This window comes from Maniola jurtina, chromosome 22 (assembly GCF_905333055.1).
Source record: "Maniola jurtina chromosome 22, ilManJurt1.1, whole genome shotgun sequence".
Lineage (NCBI taxonomy): Eukaryota > Metazoa > Arthropoda > Insecta > Lepidoptera > Nymphalidae > Maniola > Maniola jurtina.
In genome coordinates, this window is record NC_060050.1 from 1,370,697 (window position 1) to 1,392,687 (window position 21,991).

At 35.8% G+C, this 21,991-nt stretch overlaps 1 protein-coding gene and 1 long non-coding RNA gene across 3 annotated transcripts in view; one reads left to right on the forward strand and one right to left on the reverse strand.

Annotated features, from left to right (window-relative positions):
• Positions 1-2,068: 2,068 nt before the first annotated feature.
• Positions 2,069-21,991, forward strand: part of LOC123876862 (tachykinins) — a 74,183-nt gene continuing 54,260 nt past the window's right edge. For both annotated transcript variants that reach the window (XM_045923246.1, XM_045923247.1), the window contains exon 1: positions 2,069-2,160. The gene's annotated coding sequence lies outside the window, so the exon portion shown is untranslated. The remainder of the gene's footprint in view (positions 2,161-21,991) is intronic.
• Positions 11,303-20,038, reverse strand: LOC123876867. Its single transcript, XR_006798447.1, has 3 exons — positions 19,887-20,038; positions 14,003-14,014; positions 11,303-11,318 (listed from the first exon to the last, which is right to left on the reverse strand). It is a non-coding gene; the product is annotated as an uncharacterized LOC123876867 (long non-coding RNA).

A 21,991-nucleotide genomic window follows, 5' to 3' on the forward strand; every position in this document is an offset into this window, starting at 1 on the left:
TTAATAAAATATGTACGTATATCTACACTATCTACAGGGTGTTTGGTAATTAGTATATAATGACGACACGTACCCATTATACTTTGATCTGATAAATACAATGCTGAAGTAAAATGACGAAATAAAATTATAAAAATTTCCATACAAAATTTTAATTTTTATTTATGTCCAAATTTTCATGGCCCTAACGTGCCCTAACTAACTGAGATCGTTGGCCTCGGCCTATCTAAAGATGACCAACGATCTCAGTGAGTTAGGGCACGTTAGGGTCATGAAAACTTTGGCATATTTTTTATTTTTAATTTTGTATGAAATTTTTATAATTTTATTTCGTCATTATACTTCAGCATTGTATTTATCAGATCAAAGTAGCATGGGTACGTGTCGTCTTTATTTACTAATTACCAAACACCCTGTATACGTATCATGGGGGTAGGTATTTAAAGTTTAAGGGCTAGAAAACTATTTCACGAAGTCTCAAGACTGAAATAATATAATTATTAAACTAACTGCTTGTGTATAAATACATCACTACTTATATTATAAATTCGAAAGTGTGTTTGTTTGTTGGTTTGTTAGTTTGTCCTCCAATCACGTCCCAACGTCACCGTCACCATCAATCTAGTCTCTATACTTACGAGTATAATATGTACATCTAATAATAATATACAAAATTATGTCTTAAGAGGGCTCTCTCCGTCACTCGTTTCATACAATCGTAGTTCCAATTTTATTTGAAAATTAAGCAATCAAAGTCCATGAAATTTTGCAGACATATTCTAGAAACTAATATCGGTGTCTGTGGTGTTTTAGATTTTTCTAAAAATATGTAGTTTTAAAATTACAGGGGCTCAAAGATTTGTATGAAAATTTTTAAGATCGCGTAACTTTGAAACCGAATATTTTAACAGAAATCTGGAAAACCACAGACACAGATATTAGTTTCTAGAATATGTCTGCAAAATTTCATGGATTTTGGTTGCTTAATATTCAAATGAAATTGGAACTACGATTGTATGAAACGAGTGACGGAGAGAGCCCTGTTAACTATGAGACAGCTTAAATATCTTGATGTTGGAGAATGTTTGTTTTAGAATGTAAGGATGCAGCAAAAAGGATTTTTAGAAAGTTATTTGGGGTGGAATGAGATGTTAAAATAGTATGTATTGCGATTTTAATTTTAAAAATCTTCATTAGATAGGTACCTACTGAAAAACAAATTAATTTCTAAAAGCGATTTTGCATCATTATTATTCAATTCATCGCCGGCCCACTATTGAACACGCAGTTTTCCTCATAGAATGAGTAGCCGTTCTCATTCTATGTCCATTATATGTAGACATCTATCGGTTGTTAATCAAAAGAATAAAGTGACTGGTTGTTTATATCAATAACAACAGGTAGGTAGGTAGGTCAAACAACTGCTCAAATCATTAGATCAAAAAACTTGAGATTGATGTGGGGTTTTTCACGCTGGATGACCTCCTTCATCAGCGAAACGTGCCGACAGTCATATAACATCATGTACAGAATGCAGACGACACTCGCAGCCTTCGTTACCTAGCATCGGTGCGAAACGGACGTATCTCTAATTATAATATGTCATTTTTATGTAAATCAGTACCTAATTAAACCATTCCACAACCAAAAAGGACTTCTACTTTCACTACCAGCTCTGGACAGTCGTCCTTATATAACTGGTTTCTTCGTAGACGTAGACTCCTACTGAAAGGATTTAAAAAACATTCCACTCTCGCCAAGCCGGGGCGGGTCCGATGAGTATTTGGTATTTGAACAACATGGAACACCTACTTTTACAATTCACGGCAATCAACAAAAAGCGACAAGATGGCGTCAGGCTTATCATAAACAAACGACAGATAAAATATAATAATGTAACAATAATTACTACAACTAAAAGCGTGGACATGAAAAACCTATTAAAGTTTTTAAGTGCTCTCACCTGATTGGTGGAACGGGGGCAGAGTTTGCGTGGTACGGCGGCCCTGATTGGTGGAAATCCGCGTAAGTAGAGGTGTTTTCGCGCGCTTTCCATCAGTTGTGAACGAATTTCCCGCGTTACGGTACGGGTGCCATATTGAAAAGTTTGCGGCTAGTTATGAAGAATTTTTGAGTTGCTGTTTTCTTCGTATTTCGAAGGTTAGTTTAGTAATAAGGTGTTTAAATTATATACCTATCATTAGGAATTTAATAATTTTATTTTTTATGCGCACAAGACGCAAAGTTTTTGATTTGATTTCATTTGATTGATTTAATCCACCGATGAAGAATTATATATCGATGGTTTAATATCTTCATTATGTTTATAAGATAAGAAATAATATTGTAAAAGTTTATCCTTCGCAAAAATTACGAATTATTTAATGTATTTTTTAAATCTTCCTTAAATTATCCGTGAAAGGATAATTTATCCGCCTTAAAAGCAAGTTTATGCTGAGTGCTTATAAATTATTGTTACCTAGTAATAGTCTCCTTTGTATAGTCGTATATCATCCTGAAAAGTCATCAAGCGAAGATTCAAAGAAATAAGAAAGAAAAGCGGCCATCTTTAAACTCTTTGATAGAAAATAACTTGATTTAATTATTTCTTGCTTATGTCGAATAATGTATACCATCTTGATGTGTCGATTGAGAAATCACAAAAAACAAAATACTTAGTTTTCACTTAGGTGATTAAGTAGACCGTATGTTTGTACATGAAGTATTTTCGCACTCGGCATTGCTAAGTAAAACAAAAACTTTATAACTTATTGAAATTAAGTAAAGTTAGACAGAAACTACATCGTACATCTGAATAAAAAAACCTTTATAAAAAACTAAAGGATGCCCGCGATTTCGTCCGCGTGGATTTAGATTTTTATAGATTCCGTGGGAACTGTTAGATTTTTTGGGATAAAAAGTTGCCTATTTCGATTACAGGGACGCAAGCTACTTCGGTACCAAATTTTATACAAATCGGTTAAGTGGATGGGTCTTTAGGAATCCCGCGGGAACTCTTTGATTTTCCGGGATGAAAAGTAGCCTATGCCCGTCCCCGGGATATAAGCTAACAATGTACCTTTCGTCAGAATCGGTTACACTGTTGGGCCGTGAAAAGGTAGCAGACAGACAGATAGACAGACACACTTTCTCATTTATAATATTAAGTATGGATATGGATTCGCCATTTTACGACTTTTCGCTCTACAGAGACGATCGTTATAACTTATAACAAGTAGGCTTCAAGTAGGTAGCAAATAACTCTTCCTATAACTTAAACTTTGTTTCCGGATGTTTGTGCCTTAAAAGTTTTAAAGAGATAGGCAAGTTGGCAAAACTTTGCATAAAAATGAAGTTTTATTTTTAGTAGGTACAAACTTTTAGAATCACGATATCTCAGGAATGGTGATTCTTGGAAAAAAGTATTAGACAATTTTCTGATATAATTTTATGGTCTACAATTTTTGTCTAACCTATTTCATGATGAAACTTACCGTTTAACTGGAAAATCAAAACACCCATTTTTGTGAACTTTGACCTGGAATATATATATTTTTTTGCAAATGTGGGATCGATGGGGACTTTTAACAGTTCATTTATATTGGTGTTCCAAAAATTCATACGAATTTTTAGCTCTACGCGAGTTATTAGGTATATCCTTGAATATCTATTTTGACCGGACTATAATAAAATATAAATCCCATAGTAAAAAATAAGCTTTAATTCAACATTGCCCAATGGGATATGAATGGACATATTTTGTGGCTTTTCTATAGAGGTAGGCAAGTTGGTTAAAGTCTGCGTCGTTGTAGTAATCAGTTCCTTTGTTTAATTGCATAGGTAATATAATATGAATGAAATATGAATGGGCTAAGAAAGAATATAGGTAAAAATAGAATGGACTTTGAAAATATCCAAAAAAAAAAGTTGAAAAAACTTTAACCCGACTTGGTACAAGTAAAATAAACTAAAAAGAAAGAAACAAGATAGGTGCTTAGTGCTATCATCGTCTTGAGTAAGATTCAATACAAATGCCGTGGTCGTGCGTTGTCGACAGCGTATTTCTTATCCTCGATTGACGGCATTCCCAGTGATTTTATTTGTCTGCCAAATTAGAATATTTTTTTTTTCCTTTCGGCTTTGCCGTAGTTGGGTAAAAAAAATATAAAGTTTCATGCTTGCACAATTTGATCAGAATCTAAAATAACTGAACCATCGCCACTATTGAGTACAGGTCTACTTTTAGATTAAGAAGAGCTTAGGCCAACATGCTAGGAAAAAAACTAAGTAGGAATAGCAACGAGTCGTGATGCAATCGGGGTATGAGGCGGGAAGACGCCCCGCGTGGTGAGGATGTGTTACCTACACATCCTCACCACGATTGCCATCTTGACCTGTCACAAACTATAGCTAAATTGACATTTATTTTTGTTTGGTATAACAGTGGAATTATAAAAATAGATACGTAGGTAGGTGTATGAATAGGTATTAAAATAAATCCAGTAAACAATCTAAATTCTATCTCAAAAAGACTCTTAAAATCTTTCAATAGAAAAACTACAATAAAATCAAGATAATGTTTCAAGAATCAACAAAAAACCTTTTCAAGAATTAACTTAACTTGTGAACAAGATACCTACTAAAGTAATTGTTGATATAATTAAGCAATTGGCATTGAAATCAGAAATAAATCAAAGATATACTCTCCTTAGTAATCATAGTACCTACCTTTATTTTTGGCACTAATAAATGGTTTAAAATTATTTTTAACCGACCTTATTATTAGCGAAAATAAAGTAAAGTTAAAACTCAAATATGTACATAATATGACATAGAAATTACAGAATATTTTCAGATTAGGGTATAAAGGCGGCCTTATCACTTGGTTGATCTTCATCATCATCATTATAAATTAAGCTACTAGTAACTAGACCCTCTACAAGAAATTGCTACGTCGCGTCGTGGTAGCGCTACAAATATGCTACGTTCTTGTTCGTGGCTAACTACTCAGTAATTAATTATTATTATTATTCGTAATAATCAAAACATGAAACTCCCATCTGTTAACTTTAACATAGCAACGTAACAACACGATATAGACCTCTATAATAATACAATAATTAGGTAGATATACTTCAGTTTATACCCATTCTTATGGACGGGTTATAAAATTACTATATATTATACAGAGGTAACTACCTCGTTGGCCTTGTAGTTAGCATGATTGACTGCAGATGACGAGGTCCTAGGTTTGATTCCTGAGGAGCCAAAATAGTTAACAGGGCTCTCTCCGTCACTCGTTTCCACTCGTTTCATACAATCGTAGTTCCAATTTCATTTGAATATTAAGCAACCAAAGTCCATGAAATTTTGCAGACATATTCTAGAAACTAATATCTGTGTCTGTGGTGTTTTAGATTTTTCTAAAAATATGTAGTTTTAAAATTACAGGGGCTCAAAGATTTGTATGAAATTTTTAAGACCGCGTAACTTTGAAACCGAATATTTTAACAGAAATCTGGAAAACCACAGACATAGATATTAGTTTTTAGAATATGTTTGCAAAATTTCATGGACTTTGGTTGCTTAATATTCAAATGAAATTGGAACTACGATTGTATGAAACGAGTGGAAACGAGTGACGGAGAGAGCCCTCTTAACGACACGATCAAAAGGGATCTGGCCACCATAGACATTCCTGCGCTCATTGAGCTGGCAGGGATAAGTCGGGATGAAAGCAAGAGACCTGATGGATTGACTCTCGTTCCCAGGGAACGGGGACGGGCGCTAATGTGGGCGCAACGTGCGTTGACATATTCCCCCGTGACATATCAGGGAGACAGCATCAAGACCGGCAGCCTCAGCAGAAATGGCTGAAAACGGCAAGCGGCACAAATTCTCTCTTATCGAGAGTTACATTTTTGTTCCGTTTGCCGTGGAGACCCTGGGGCCATGGAGTCTGTGCTAAAAAATAATTACGAGACATTTAAGCGCAATTAATAGCCTCATCCGATGACAGAAGGACTGGCTCATTGCTTGCGCAACGGATCAGCCTGGCTGTCCAGCGCGGAAATGAAGTATTCTTGGCACCATTTAACGCGGACATGATTTGTATAGTAATTAGATAAGGCTATAGCTTAAAATTTTATTGTAATGTTTTCAATTTAAAAAAAACTTACCTATTCGTAGTACAAATTCTCAGTAGGTAGGTACTAGCCTGGAGTTAAAAAGTTGAAGATGTTTCAACCCCGTGACTCAGAGAGGACGTTACAAAGGCATCGGTCCTGCACTTAATTAAATCTTTGACGGTTAAAAATGAAGAAAATACGTGTTTCACGATTTTCAGAAATTCTCCCTCTCTCAGGGTATGAAAGTTTGTATAATTGGACATAATTTTTCAAGTTTATCATCATTCATCATCATTATAATCAACACATCGTCGTCTCATCACTGAGTAGGTACGGGTCTCTTAGAATGAAAAAGGTTTGGCCATATCAAGCTGGCCAAATGCGGTTTGGCAGACATCATACACCTTTGAGAACATTATGGAGAACATATTATCATGATCAACCAATTGCTAGGCCACACCTGAGCACCGGTCTCCTCTCATTGAGAAGGGCTTAGGTCATAGTCTGCCACGCTGGCCCAGTGTCAATTGGCAGACTTCACACACCTTTGAGAACTCTTAGGCATGCAGGTTACCTCACGAAGCTTTCCTTCACCGTTAAAGCAAGTAATACTTGATTGTTTAAAACGCACATAACTCCGAAAAGTTAGAGGTGCGAGCCCGGGATCGAACCCAGGACCCCCGAATAGGAAGTCAACGGCTTAACCAATAGGCTATCACCGCTTCCAAATCCATGAAAATTGATGTTTGGGTTTTCGGTCAAAAATAAAGGAGTAGTACCTACGTGTTTCAGCAATGCGCGGGGTTGCAACTGCTTGTATACCTAGTATGGAATATTATTGTAATTTTTTTTTTTTTTTTGATTTTTTTTTTAATACAATTATTACAATAAAATTTAAAGCTAGCCTTATCTAATTACTATAGAAATCATGCCCGCGTGGAATGGTGCCAATTGTAAATTGAACAATTGAAAAGAGCAACCGCCGAGTTTCTTGCTGGTTCTTCTCGGTAGGAACGGCATTCCGAACCAGTGGTAAATTATTTATTTGACGATTCAAAAGCATTTGTAAAAGTTTATTTGAATAAAAATCTATTCTATTCTATTCAGAATTTTCGGAAATTCCTCTCGAGCGAAGGCAGGCTGGTTCAGTTACCTATTCATAAAAATCTTTTCGTTTAGGTACTTATACAATACGTAATTACGTAAACAAATTATTGTAGTACGAATTATTGTAGTATTACGAGTATCGCTATAGGGCACCTACCTGTCCTCGCAAAATTACCTCTCAAATTAATTTAATTAGTAGTCGAAACATCTTTATACGACAGACTAAAGAAAAGGGATAGATGAAGATCTCTAGAACAAGTTTTCATTAAAATGTAAAAATAAATATTTAAATGACGAGAAAAATAAAACGGAAAACTCTAATATCTATCTTTTTTACATATAAAATAACTAGATGAAGTCTGCGACTTTGTCTATTCCTAGTTTTAGTATCTATTTTTAATATGAGTACATCCCGTGAGAACTGTGCGTGTGGAACTTGTTAATTTTCAGTTTTAAATTAAAATTCTTTTAAACTTTCATAAAATATAGTCTGTACCTATTAATCTTTACCTATTATCCATGCAATAATCACATCAATCCGTTGCTCGGTTGCAACTGTTTAAAGATAAAAATAATAAATATTTAGAGGTTATAGGAATTTTGCATGTTGACTCTCTTTATAACGTTTAATGGAAAGATTTTGAAAAATTCTGCTTTTTATTCATCCTTCCTCTTTTACACTCTACGGCCATCAGCATCTCCGAACCGGCTTCATATTCAGGCACTCCTATTAACGTCTATCTCACTCTTTAGTCTGAGCGTTATGCCTATAGTTGATGTTGTTTTAGGCTGTTTACACACTGTTTAAGGCTCTGTCTACGCGAACTTCCAATTAACAAGGAATCGCTTAAATAAGCTCACTGAGATTATGTTAAGGTAATAACTAGGTAATAATTATTAAGAGCCGTGATAGCCTAGTGGTTAATACATCCGCCTCCAATCCGGAAGGTTGTGGGTTCGATCCCGGACAAGCAACTTTAACTTTCCGGAGTTACGTGCGTTTTAAGCAATTAAGTAAATATCACTTGCTGTGACGGTGAAGGAAAACATCGTTAGGAAACTTGCAGTCTGAGAGTTCTCCTTATTATTCTGAAAGGTATGTGAAGTCTGCCAGTCCAGTGGCCAGCGTGGTGGCCAAATCCTTCTTTCCAGATTTCACGACTTCGTCAGCGTGGATTTAGGTAATAAAAATTCCGTGGAACTCTTCAATATTTCGGAATGAACAGTTATGTCACTCTCCAGGTCTTATCCTTGCAAAAAATCACGTCGACCCGTTACTCTGTTGCGGAGTTATTGAAGGACAAACCAACAAACACATTTGCACATTTACAATATGGGTAGTGATTGAACGAGCTTAGTCTACTTATATTGAATTTCATAATATCCTTTTTATCTGAAGCTATAATACTCCGTGGTATCCCAGTCAACCAGTCAATTTATAAAAAAAAAATACTTATGTCAATGAACTTTTATCTACTCTCGTTGTGGGAAACGAGGTAAATGGTACTCGTACCTGATAGCTCGAATATCGCACCTTTACTTTAATGTGGCTATAAACGCGCTGCCGTGTGAACGAATAACAGCCAACGTTCGACGAATTCATGATAGAAGGGTGAATTCATGTAATCCAGCCACACATTATATCCTTTCTAACTAAATCTAATACTCTGTGGTATTATCACCAGTCAACCAGTCAATTTATACAAAAAAAAATACTTAGTGCATATAATAGAAGGGTGAATTCATATAATCCAGCCATAATTTATGTAACTTTCATTCACGTATACTTTTCATCGTCATCGAGAACAATAAAATTGACAATTTGTCTCTCGGAAACAGCTTTAAATTAACTTTTTGATTTTCTGGGATAAAAAAGAGCCTATGTCACTTTCCAGATCTGTATCTTTAACATTGCAAGAAATTATGTCGATATTTTACCCCATTGCAACGTGATTGAAGGACAAATTAACAAACAAACACACCTTCGCATTTATTATAGATTTAAAACTGGGTATCTGTATATATAAAAAAAAGATTTCGACGAATTGAGAACCTCTTCCTTTTTCGAAGTCGGTTGAAAAGGAAAAACTGAGTGACTGATCTATCAACGCACAGCTCAAACTACAAAAAACAAAAACATTTGAATTTGAATTTCAATAAGAGAGGATTTTTGAAAATTCAACCCATAAGGGTTTAAATTTTGTGTAGTCCACACAGCTGGAGTCGCGGGCATTAACTAGTTTTAATAATAATACAACGTCCTTATTATTATTTCTTCGATCGAATCAAGTTGTGCTTAGTCCGTCCGTCTGTCAGATCCATATAGCTACTGAAGTAAATAACCGTAAAGGCTAAACATAGCCTAAGTGGTAAGATGTCCTACGAATTCAAGTTATTTGAATTTGAATTTACCGTAAAATAATGACCACAATGACTCTAATGCGAAATCAATGTCCCAACGACGAAAATTACATTAAAACTTTATTTAAGTTATAATTTACAATTTTAACTAGAATCAAAACTTTAACTGAATAGTCCTAAACTAAAATTTCAACATTCGCTCCCAAGGGTAATACGACATTTCTGGTTTAGGTATGGCTGAACACCGTAATGTATGGTATGTTTGGGATCAATGTTGCCGATTTTAAATGAATCATTCAAAAATGTTAAAATTAATTTGAAAGAACACAAATAATTAATAATATTTATCTCTAGCATCCAAAGCTTTGGGTTAAAAGTTTAAATTTAAATTTTAATTGGAGGTATTTAAAATATAAATGCTATGGAATTAAGACGTCTACTTTAACAATAGGGTCATGTACTGTAATAAAATGATGTGTTATATTTTGTGTAGCGGTAGTTTAGTTAACCGCAGAAATTACTATGCCTATGTCTAAGAAACAATGTAAAATAACAATGTAACAATGTAAAGTAATTTAAAAAGGTTTTCAAAAAAACCCAGACTGCGTTTTGCACTGCATCTTTTTCAGCCCGCACATTTTGCGCATAAAATTCGCCATCTTGATTTTTTAGAATTTTATCTAACTATCCAGTGACACTCGCGCCGTCTTATGACGTGGACGATTCATTTATCAAAATAGGTTGAGCCGTTGAATAGTTACGAGCGAACACAGGAACGGACATTCATAAATATATGTCAAACACATAACCATCCTATTGGGTTTCGCCGTAGTCGGGTAAAAAATAAAAGAAAAACACATTTTTTTAATGTAGGTAAAGTAGATCGGGCCAAGATAGTCTGATTTAAGGATATTGTCGGTTTTCGCTGGAAGGAACCCCGATCACAATCGAAACGTATCAACTGAATGGACGCCGATAGTTTCAATATCAAAATGAATACGAAATGCGGCGACCTACGCAGTAAGTAGGTAATAACAATAAGAAACGAAAATACAATTTTATGTGATAGGTCACTAACTAATACGGTGAAAATTGCTTTAGTCTACAGACTACAGACCAAGTCGTTTAGCGTGCTATGGAAAGAGGTTGGTAGATCAGTCAGACTGTCAGTCAGTCACCTTTTCCTTATCCTTCCTTTCTAATATTTGGAAGAGCCGTTTAGGCCGTTGGGGCAGACGTGTTCTGGAGTGGAGACCGCGTACCGGTAAGCGCAGTGTGGGCCGACCTCCAGCCCGCTGGACCGATGACCTGAGGAAGGTGGCGGGGAGCGGGTGGATGAGGAAGGCGGATGACCGTGTTTGGTGGCACGCTCTTGGAAAGGCCTATGTCCAGCAGTGGACGCTTACAGGCTGATGGCAGGATGGATGGATGATTTGGAAGAGAAGATAGAAGATTAATACAACAACAAGAAAACTAGAAGAAAATTTATTTTCTAACATCTACTTTGTCTGCAAAGTAGTAACTTGAATATCAAACACTATATACTCCAGCTACAACAATACATTTACAAGGGTTCCTTCGGAAAAACTAATTAGTTTCAAGGAGAAAGTTTCAACTTGATCGCAGGAAATATTATTTTCCATACAAGTTCAGGTTACAACTCATCATTGATATTTGATACGTATCTAATATAAAAAAAAGCATATTGACTGACTGACTGATCTATCAACGGTCAGGTCAAACTACTAGACAGATCGAGATACTATTATGATTTTATAGGATCTGTCTGTCTGTCCGTCGTGTCTGTCAAGAAAACCTACAGGGTACTTCCCGTTAACCTAGAATCATGAAATTTGGCAGGTAGGTAGGTGTTATAGCACAGGTACAGGAATAAATCTGGAAATCGCTAATTTGTGGTTACATCATTAAAAAAAAATTAAAACGTGTTTCAATTTTCAAAGTAAGATAACTATACCAAGTGGGGTATCATATGAAAGGGATTTACGAGTACATTCTAAAACAGATTTTTATTTATTTTTATGCATAATAGTTTTCGATTTGTCGTGCAAAATGACGGAAAAAATACCCGACTACGGAACTCTCGATGCGCGAGTCTGACTCGCACTTGGCCGTACTGCGCCAGGGCTGTGTTGTCTCAGTCCTAAGTCAATTTACAAAAAAAAAATGTCACATAACCAGCTATTCCTTGTATTTAAACAGGGTCTGAACTCTGATTTATATTCAAGCCCATATACTGCCAGATATGAGTTTCTGCGAGGTGAGAAAAATATTTTTTTTGTATTTAAATAGGACCTGCTTATTATTCCATATCAGATATTGTTAGAACCTTTACGATTGCGATCTTTGACCAACGTTCCGTTTGCCCAGGGCCGACTCATCCATATACCAATAGCGACAGGTCGACATGGCGATCGGGGTGGGGACACCCACCCCGATCGCCATGGCCGGGTGACGTGCGGATGTGCGGGGCGTCCCCCCGCCTCATACCCCGATTGCCATCTCGACCTCATCTTTGGTCCGCTTGTGCCACTTAAAATAATAAATTCTACTGAGAAGCGCCGGCAAGAAACTAAGCAGTTGCTCTTGCAGCTGTTGGATTAGTCTAGGTAGGTAAATATATTAAACAGTTAAATAAATTAAATAAATGTAATTATTATATTTTATATTTCTTTTCACGCGCAAACGCACTCAAACTCGCACACACACACACACACACTACACAAATCTCTTAGAATTGTAATTATCTATCTTTAAATACTAAGTATACCTTTAATTACGTGTTTTCAATTTAAACTTAATTTAATTATTATAAGTGGTTATATTATATTGTGCTGTACACTATTTATGGGAAGACACTGCCTCCTGAAACACAGTTTTCACTTCATCAGGAGGCAGGGCCTCACACCAAAGTCTGTAAATACCTAATGTTCTGTTCAGATAATAAAGATTTATAATTATTAGTTAGTAGGTCATATTTTTCAATAAATTATATAATTTTATTGACATTAACATAAGAGTTTTTTTGAAATAAATTTAATTTTAATTAAATCTAAATTAAAACTAAAAAAACAATAATAATAATTAAACTAAAAACTTTGAGGTAGGTGATATTGTTTTAGTCCTGTTTTAGTTGTTGCTATTTTGTTTCCTATTATATTGCATTTTACAGCGGAATTTGCTTACTCACTGTTTGATATTAAATTCGACTGCAAACCGTGAAATATATGGAACTTTTCAGAAAAGGTCTAACACATTGTGAAAATTTAACGTATATCATTTATTTTTTACTGTGTGGTTTTATTTTTCCTTTAAATATATTAATAAGCGCTCAACGAAATTTTTGAACGAATTGAAATGACCTTTTGAAAATGTTAATTTTGAAAAGCTCTTGCATCATCATTATCATCAACATCCACTGCTGGGCATAGGGTGTCTTTCCACCAATACTACCACCACTACCACCACCATCACCACTAGGTTCAAACACCACCACCACCACAAATTGCAAAAAAACTTCTGTGAACGATTTTGGGTTTACTAGGTATGTTCATCAAAAGAAAAAGGCTATTAGAAGATTCAACTCGCATCGACGGCGTTTTCACTATATTACAACATGGGGATTATATTATATCAAGGGATGGACCAACAAATTGCTGAAAGACCGGCAACGCAACGGCTGTACCTCTGGTGCTGCAAAAGGTTCATACCGCATCATGTGGCGGTAATCACTTAACACCAGGTGACCTACCTGTTCGTTTGCTCGCTATTTTTATAAAAAAAATCTCGCACCGGAAAGCGTAGCGTTGGAAGATCCCCCATTTGATGGACAGAGGACATCAAACAAGCCACACGCCGCTGGGTTCAAGCAGCGTGTGGAAGTCTTGTGGCCTATGCCCAGATGTGGACGTTTATCAGTTGATAGTGATGATGATGATGAAAATCGTATATTGACCCACCTATAAGAGGTTTATGGTCCTACGCCTTGTTGCGTCGTTCGACTGTTTGGGGGTGGAAAGAATTCCACAAGGTCGTGGGACACATCCCACCCGTTGAACTTATACTCCATCTATTGTTTTGCCGCCTCCTATAAAAGCTTTGTGCTTAATTGGAGACAAACGGGAAGTTAGTCTTATTATAAATGGCTTGCAGCCCTTATAGGTCTTCCTTGAATATTAAACGGCTAATTAATTTCAACCGGAAGAATATGGACTTCCGGCGTTTTAAACGTCTTGTGGTTTCGAACGCTTAAACTGTAGTCGTTTCGATTAGAACAGCCATTGAAATATGATAAGACGAAATTGGTTTATGTCCAACTACATAGTTTATGCTTATGCCTTCGTCTGCGTAGATTACACAAATTGCAAACCCCTGCTTAACCCCCTAACTGACTGACTGATCTACTGAAGATAAGAAAGCATTTTTGAAAATTCAAGGGGGTAAAATAGGGGTTTAAAATTTGTGTGGTCCATGCGGACAAAGTCGCAGGCATAATGCTAGCGGGTTTGGAATACTCTATGCGATCTGTGTTTCCTACCAATTATAATCCGGGTATCTTTAAAACTAGAGTGAATAGTCATCTTTTAGGTAAACGCGTCCCATCTAGGCCACATCATCACTTTCCTTCAGGTGTGATTGTGGTCAAGCGCGAACCTATACCTAAATACCTAAGCTAATCTAATCTATGCCTCCAGCATTTCTATCTGTTATACTGTTTACAAAGATGTCTTGAAGTCTCGATACAAAATAATCTAGTACAAGTTGAACCAATATTAACTGCACGAGCTTTATACTTACCTAAAGTACCCAAATTGAGTTTGAAACTCAATTCCGATGTTCATTTATGTACCTAAGTCATACAATCAACAATGCAACCCTATATTTACATAGTCTCTAATAATAGGTATCTTCGATCTAATAACTTGGAGTATCAGATTCGTACCATTTACCAAACTTGATTTCATCATTGCTTTTAAGAGTTCCGTAACAAATTGGTAAAATTGAAACCTTTATGGTGCGACTTTCTCAGTCCGTCTGTCCGTCTGTCCGTCTGTCACAGTCGATTATTTCAGTTCGCGTGAAATTTGGAATAGTTGTATATGTCACCCAGCACCATTGGAATTAAAAAAAAACGAAAATCTAATATAAAATACTAAACTATGCCAGAAACTTAAACGCAAATGCTAACAACAACTGTATAAAATGTTTCAATTCATTCGAATTAACGATACGCGAACGCATAGGTATAGAGTACATAAATATTACTTTTCATAAATAAGAAGAAAATATATTATATTATAGGTACCTAAGTATGTATAAAAAACATTAATTTTCATCCTCCAGTCTTGTACCAGATTCCAGACTTACATACAAAGACAATAGCCGAAACAATTGCAACAGAAAGTGTAATACCTATTGTTGTGATATCATTGTCTCTACAGAACATCGCTAGGTATGTGGAAAAACCAAACATTGTACACATGGGCTATTCAGACGGGGTAAACAATCACTACCCATCTAAAACACTTAGAACTAGGTTTAGATAGGTTATGGATTTAGGTTTTTCGAAATCCCGTGGGAATGCTTTGATTTTCCGGGATAAAAAGTAGCCTATGTGCTAATCCTGGATATTATCTATCTCCATTCCAAATTTCAGCCAAATCCGTCCAGTAGTTTTTGCGTGAAGGAGTAACAAACATACACACACACACACACACACACACACACACACACAAACTTTCACCTTTATAATATTAGGGTGAATAGTGTGAATATTAGTGTGATATAGGCTTAAGTAAAATAGTGTAACTAACACATCTAGGGACTATGTCTGAAATAAAGAACTCATTATTATAATAGTAAATATATATAATTCTTCTGTAAGTAATTGTGTTTGTCACTGAATACCTCCTAACTGGAGCTATGACATTTTATGTGTGTAATTCAATTGGTTTCCTGGGTGGTTTAAAAATACAATTGGACTTGGTAGGTATGTCACCAATTTGATTGTTGTTATATTATAATCAATACTCCGGGTTAAAATGAGACAATTTTTATTCCGAAAAATATTAGGGTTTCTTTTCCCTACGTTTGATAAAGAATATTTGGATTTTGGAGATGGAAGACTTAAAACTCCTCAATTGCAAGGCAATGGCGATCAGTGTAACGACTTTACATAGAGTAAATTTATATAAAAGCGTAAAAGATTTTCATTTGTTGCATATTAGTATCAGCTAGAATTCCGGTAAATAAACATTTGGTAGGTAGGTTTTATAATACGAATTAAAGTGGTTGTTTTTTCAGTGCAATCCGATTCGGGTTTAAGTAGTTATCATGCTGAACATTTTACAAAAAAAAGGTTTATAAAGAAGGTACGAGTACAAATAAAATGTCCAAAAAAATAACTATCTAAGGTATGCGCTGTTAAAGGTAAAAATTGCCGGAATAAGAAGGTAAAAATATAAATAACACTTAAAATAATTCTTTTTTTCTAAGGTATGCGCTGTTAAAGGCCAAAGGCGGCCAGAGGGGTGGGAAGCGCGTGACTTGTCTTAGAGCGAAAAACTACACTAAAAAGTACAAAATAATTTTATTTATTACCGAATATACAGGGTGTAACCCGAACTCTAGCAAAAACGAAGACAGGTGATAGTACTGATGATTACTGCTATGATAAATCCTGTATTTTTAAAAGTTCACAATATATTGCAAATAAAACATCTGACTGACGCTAGAGGTCAACGAACGCTCCATAAATAAGTCACTCGAATTCAATGCAATGTCGTAGGTGGGGCATTGACCCGAGTTTTGCACGCTATACAATGAAAAATACTAAATCACTAAAACTACAAGATAAGGCAAATGGTTATTGGCATTGGATTGTGTTAAGTTAGTATAAAAATAACTTGAAATTTTTGCTAGCGTTCTCGCTACATCCTGTATTATCTGTACAAGAATTAATGTAGTTCTATAAGAATATTTTGTGGACACGCACGAACCGTCTATCTATACTTACTAATAAATAAAATCGAAGTGTCGTGTGTGTTTGAACGGGCTAATCTTCGGAATGGCTGAACCTATTTTGACGGAACTTTCACAGTCAAGTAGAAGATATACGAAGGAGTAACATAGGCTAATTTTTTAACCGACTTTGAAAAATGGAGGAGTTGTGTTTTTCTACCTATGTACCTGATATCTCCGAGATTGCTTAACCGATTTGCGTAATTTTTTTTAATAATAAAGGTAACTTTGCGACATTGATTCATAAAAAATTTGCATTCCAACTCCTCAATCTTGGTGCTGCAGGGGATCTGACGAATCCACGCGGGCGAAGCTGCGTGCATCATCTAGTTCTTAATATTAATTGTGACTCCACATTTGCAGTTGGCACCTCATTTGGCATTTTTCTTTGTGGTGTAATCACAAATTGACGGTTTTCGGATTTTTTCCTTTACTTGTGCTATAGAACCTACCTACTTGCCCATGATTCTACGTCAATAGGAAGTACCTTATAGGTTTTCTTGACAGACACGACAGACAGAAGAATAGACGGATAGATGGACGGACGGACAGACAGACAACAAAGTGATCCTAAGTAAAATCCTAAGTAAAAAGTGATCCTAAAGTGATGATAAGGGTTCCGTTTTTCCTTTTGAGGTATGGAACCCTAAGAATTATCAAAAGTAGGGGCATAAGTATTAATATCGAGATTCAAACCTTAGTAACAAAATTTATAAATAGAAAACGTAACCAAAATAACAAAACAATAATTAATTAACTGAATTGTCTAACTTTCCGGAAATCGTTTCATTTGGTTTAACTCGTTTAACCCCAAAAGGATTGTTAATTTTATTTCCAATTTAACTTCATTTTCATACCATGTAAAAGTTTTTGGAATGCGTTTTGCGTTTTCCCATAAATTAGACTGAATTATTTAAGTAGAACTAGAATGATGCCTGCGACTTCACCTGCATGGATTTAGTGTTTAAAAAAATCCCGTAAGTAGGAACTCTTTGGTTTTACGGGATTATGTAACTCAGACCTCTATCCTTTATGGCATATTATTGTAAATTGTACATTTGAAAAGAGCAACCGCCGAGTTTCTTGCTGGTTCTTCTCGGTAGGAACAGCATTCCGAACCAGTGGTAGATTATTTTGACGATTCAAAAGCACTTGTAAAAGTTTAATTGAATAAAAAGAATTTGAATTTGAATTTATCTTTGCAAATTACATTTTTTTTTTCTGGTTTTACGGCTCTAGGTTGAATTACATTCATTGAAAATGTTACCATAGACAAACAAGCAATTTGTGTAACAAGTAAAACCTACATGCGCCGAATTACTACACTATGAACCAAGATAAACATGGAATTAAATAAACCAATCGGCAATCATTGTTTTTTTACGACGGCCATTGAACCACAGAATTAAGTGTTTTTTGTAGCAAACTGTGTAAATTTTGGGTTCACAAATTTTGGTGGTGGTTGAGAAAACATGAGAGTGAAAACATTTTATTTTAAATGATGGTCAACATTATGATCAACCTAGTATGCGCTAACTACTAGAATTGGTCTACTCTCAGAATGAAAAGGGTTTGACCATACTTTATTATCACGGTTAGCTCAAATTTCCATACTTTATGTACTTATTGTGAATTGAGTTGCAATGGAGTCGACATAGAATCTATATAATGTGCGGAGACCTTAATATTGAGTGTAGTGTGTACAGTCAATAAAATGAAATACTTTATTTCTTACTCTTTGTTATCTTGCTAACAATAAAGTTGTTTAAATAAATAAATAAATGCTTTAGTCTAATTGTTAATATATCGGCCTCCTTGTCAGTTTCGGAGTTCAATCCCGGGTGCTCACCTGTTAACTTTACGAAGTTATGTGCGTTTTAAGGAATTCAATATCACTTGATTTGACGATGAAGGAAAACATCGTGAGAAACTTACCTACATGCTTGAAACTTATCCATAATGTTCTCAAAGGTGTGTAAAGACTGCCACTCCACACTGGGCCAGCGTGGCGGAATATAGCCTAAACTTCCTCATTCTGGCAGAAGACTCGTGATCAGTAGTGAGCCGGCGATGGGTTGATCATGATGATCATGACACACTTCAATGTTGAAAATTAATGCTGAGATCTATAGACTTAAAACAATCTTGAAACGAGACAGCGCTATACAGCTTGCATAAATCTGTCTCGTTTTAACTGAAAGTCTAAGCAAAGTCAAAGTGTGCTCTATAAATTTCAGCATGAGACACGATAGTTGATATTTCCATGTTTATTGTAAGTTGATATTTCCATGTTTATTGTGCAATGTGCAAAGACCTTTATGTCGGTACTAAAGTGTTTTGTGTTGCATTTAGATTCAGTTAAATGTACGACACATTTAGTTACACATATTCTCATTTTCAGTTGAAATACACCCGTCATATCCCGCGTGGTAGGGAAAAGTTGCAAAATTAAAATGCTGTATGGAAAGAATGGACGTATTGTAGAACGAAAACCTGTTAAGTGTGAGTCGTACTCGCATCCGAAGTGTTCCGTACCACAAATAACACTTATTTTTTTTGGGATTTCTTTCTTTATAGCCTTATTTTCTCATTGCTGAAGATCATAATTCCTTTCTAATAATCATATAATGGCAGGAGTTCTTTTAGGATAATAAAGTGGTGGGTTCCGCATGTGATATGTAACCACAAATTCACGGTTTTCGAATTTTTCCCTTCACTTGTGCTATAAGATAGTTACAAGATATTGCTACCTGCCAAATTTCATGGTTGTAAGTCAACGGAAAGCGTATTCTATAGGTTTTGATACGGGTCTTGACAGACACGACAGACAGTTAACGAAGTAATCCTATAAGATTTTCTTCTTTTCTCTGAAAATACGGAACCCTAAAAATGTAGCTAGTTTTCATTTATTTAGATATAATATGTACGAGTAGGGTCATAATATAGATTCAATAGACGTTTCAATAGCCAGTTCTACGTCGTAGCTAGAACGTAGCATATTTGTAGCGCTACGTCACGCGTCGCGTCGCGCGTAGCAATTTCGTGTTGAGAATTCACAATTATTGTCATCACACCAGTAGCTTATTTAAGCAAACTGTTCATAAATTATAGCCAAAAACCTTCTGGTAACGCCTTTTTCTATTAGTGAAAAGCGTATGAAAATCCGTTCTGCCGTTTCTGAGATTAATCCGAACAAACACGAACTCAGCGCGTCGGGGAACTTTAATCTAAATATATAAAAGAAAAAGTGACTGACTGACTGACTAATTTATCAACGCACAGCTCAACTACTGGACGGATCGATCGGGTTGAAATTTGGCATGATAGATAGCTATTTCATAGACGTAGGCACCCGCTAAGAACGGATTTTTGAAAATTCAATCCCTAAAAGGTGAAAATAGGGGTTTGTATTATATAATACTAGCTGATACCCGCGACTTCGTTCGCGTGGATATAGGTTTTTTAAAATTCCCGTGGGAACTCTTTGATTTTCCGGAATAAAAAGTAGCCTATGTGCTAATCCAGAATATAATCTATCTCAATTCTAAATTTCAGCCCAATCCGTCCAGTAGTCTTTGCGTGAAGGAGTAACAAACATACACACACACACACATACACACACACACACACACACACAAACTTTCTCCTTTATAATATTAGTGTGATTATGTAGTCGCGGGCATAAGCTAGTATATAAAATTTCGTAGTAGTTAAGTCAATCTAACAGATAATATGATCAGTGACAACTATGAAATTTATTTTTAACAGACAGTTAAGCGAACCGTAGTCTAGCGGTCAAGGCGAACCCAGAAGTCGCAGGTTCGAATCCTGCCGGTTTCCCAATTTTTGATATGTTTATTTTTAAGTGTAAGAAAAACCATAATCATAAAAATTATAAATAAAACTATGAAATCTCCAAATTGCCTCTACCAGGAATGGAACCTGGAACCTTTAAAAGATTATTAATAGGTCACAGTGGTCACTATTGCATCACAAGTTCGTTGTCGTTGATTTGTATTCCATTAATAGCATAATGTTTTATGATTTCAATGCATTAATACTTTTCATTTTACGATTTCCCTCGATTTTATTGTTAGTTTTATTGGTGTTACTCATGGGATGCATGGAAAATGCACTTTTATGATACAGTCACATTTATCTTAATATAGTTTTTTCAAAACCTTGTAGGTTTATGTGGTTTACATACGACTACAAGTTATTATACACAAATATATTAAATATAATAGTTATTATAAAAATACTAGATGATGCGCGCGACTTCGTCCGCGTGGATTTAGGCTTTTAAAAATCCCGTGGGAACTCTTTGATTTTTCAGGATAAAACTTATGTGTTAAGTCAGGATATAAGTTGCCTCCTTTCCAATTTCATCTAAATCCGAAAATAGTTTTTGCGTGAAGAGTAACAAGCATACAAACACACACACACACACACATATAAACTTTCGCCTTTATAATATAAGTGTGATTAGGGTGATTAGCGTGATGGTGTGATAGTCGACTCCTAAGGAAACAGCAGGCACTAATTCAGTGCCTCTAGCAAGGAAATTGTTCAATCAGCATACCTACAACCAATCTGCAGCCAGTAAGTTCATTATTCTAACACTAGCCGATGCCCGCGACTTCGCCCGCGTGGATTTAGGTTTTTCGAAATCCCGTGGGAACTCTTTGATTTTCCGGGAAAAAAGTAGCCTATGTGCTAATCCAGGATATTATCTATCTCTATTCCAAATTTCAGCCAAATCCGTCCAGTAGTTTTTGCGTGAAGGAGTAACAAACATACACACACACGCACACACACACACACACATACAAACTTTCGCCTTTATAATATTAAGTGTGAAGTCTAAATATAGGAATGGAAAAACTGACTGACTGACTGATCTATCAACGCAAACCTCAAACTACTGGATGGATCGAGCAGTTTGGCATGCAGATAGCTATTATGATGTAGACATCCGCTTAGAAAGGATTTTTGAAAATTTAAATTAGGTTGTGAGGGGTTATCCCGCCTACCTTGGAGAGCACGTAAAGCTGCCCTGCATCTGATCACTCTCCAGTCGTGTCGGATTTCCGCCCCATTAGCCTATGAGAGTGCGTCCTCCCGACCGAATTTCAGCCACTGCTGCCAATCTTTTCGCTAGACGCTATAATTATCGCGATAATCAACCCGTTAAACTGAGTGCCAATTGAATTGAGCTTAAAATCGTCTAACGCCAAACGGCATTGTGAATGCCCGCTGTACATTGATCGTAGCTACATCTACGTTAACCGGAACCCGGTGGCCGGGACATTAGGTTATACTGCAACCAGTAACTGAATAACTGAGCTGGTTTAGCA